Source organism: Natator depressus, chromosome 2, assembly GCF_965152275.1.
Source record: "Natator depressus isolate rNatDep1 chromosome 2, rNatDep2.hap1, whole genome shotgun sequence".
Taxonomy (NCBI): Eukaryota; Metazoa; Chordata; order Testudines; family Cheloniidae; genus Natator; species Natator depressus.
In genome coordinates this window covers 167203277-167204789 of record NC_134235.1, presented here as the reverse complement: position 1 = coordinate 167204789, position 1513 = coordinate 167203277, and the positions used below count along the sequence as shown (strand labels likewise).

The 1513-nt window shown below is 40.9% G+C and overlaps 1 non-coding gene across 1 annotated transcript; it reads right to left on the bottom strand.

Annotated features, from left to right (window-relative positions):
* Positions 1-998: 998 nt before the first annotated feature.
* Positions 999-1100, bottom strand: LOC141983564 (U6 spliceosomal RNA). Its single transcript, XR_012638403.1, has one exon. It is a non-coding gene; the product is annotated as a U6 spliceosomal RNA (small nuclear RNA).
* Positions 1101-1513: the final 413 nt, after the last annotated feature.

Sequence of the window (1513 nt, the reverse complement as noted above, 5' to 3'; positions counted from 1 at the left end):
GTCCTGGAGGGGAAGCTAAAGTGAGCGGGCACGGAAGTAGGAAGAACTAGTTAAACTGAGGGCCAGATCCTGTGCAGAAAACTTTGTGTAGGTGTAGAAATCATTTTTAAAATCTGTCAAGTATTTCTTCCACAAGGTCAAATTTCTAGCTCCTGAACCCACAAGTTATACTGATTTAAACAAATACATCATGCTTCATTTGTAGTAACAAGAAATGCATGCAATCTGGTTTTTGACAACATTGCTATCACGCATGGATTAAAGGCATTGCTGTGATATGTGATTTTTGTGTGTGTTTACTTAATGAGTTAAAACTTTAGCATTTATAATGGGTGGATTAGTTATTCTTGTTTACCAAATAATAGTTTTGAATCTGTGGCTTCAATTAGATTTAATTACTTTCCCTACAGCTTTCAATTAAGGATGGCTTTTTAAAGGCGAAGCCCTTTTATTACATTCAAATTACTTTCCCTCTGCCTTGCAAGATAAAGGAGCACCTTTATAGAGGGTAACTACTAAACAGGGATGGATGCTAAACAAACATAAGGTAGTTTAAGACTTTACACACATGGAGCTGTTGAGCTACAAAGGATTTGTTTCACACCTCCTCTGCAGACTTTCATCACTGCATGTGACTGATTTTCAATCAACCTAGTGATTCATATAGGTAAGATTAGAACTGAACTTCAGTTTAGTGATAAATTTGCAAAGCAGTATAAGGAGTTATTGTTCTTTGAAGTTGCCAAATACCTGCATTCTGACTTGAAAATTTAGGGGTAAATATAAAACAAAACTCCCCACAATTATAGGCATTACTATGAGATGATTGACTGTGACATGGGTTATGTGTCCAAAGGTAAATTGGAACAGTTATTTCACAGTAATGTCCTCAAGAAAGGAATTGGAACCCTGTGGACCCCATTTTTAAAAAAAATATTCAAAACGTCTGTCTACACTTGGAAATTTATCTAAATAGTGTGACAGATTCAGACTAGAAGAATATAAGAGAGTGCTTCACGAATTTGCGTGTCATCCTTGCGTAGGGGCCATGCTAATCTTCTCTGTATCATTCCAATTTTAGTATATGTGCTGGAAAGCAGGTATATCAGCCTTCAGAATGAGAAGGCCTTGTTCCCTGGATAGGCAAACAAAGGCTACTCCTGGCCAATTAAGACACCTAAAGCCAATTAACCAGTTAAGGCCGTTAGGCTAATGGAGACAGCTGGAACCAATCAAGGTCCCCTTTATACTGTTTAAAAGCTCTCCTTTCAGTGCCCTCCAGGAGGCAGAGGTGAAAGGAGCTGGAGGAGAGGAAGCACTGCTAAATCCTGAGGTAAGGGTAAAGCTAGGAAAAGGGGACCGGGGGGGAGTGGCCCAGGGAATCAAAGCAGGGTCAGTGGTGAAGGGAAAGCCACCAATGGCTGCTACCATTAGGGCCCCTGGGCTGGAACCCGGAGTAGAGGGCGGGCCTGGGTTTTCTCCCTTCCCCCCCATCCCTCCCATACTCTACAGA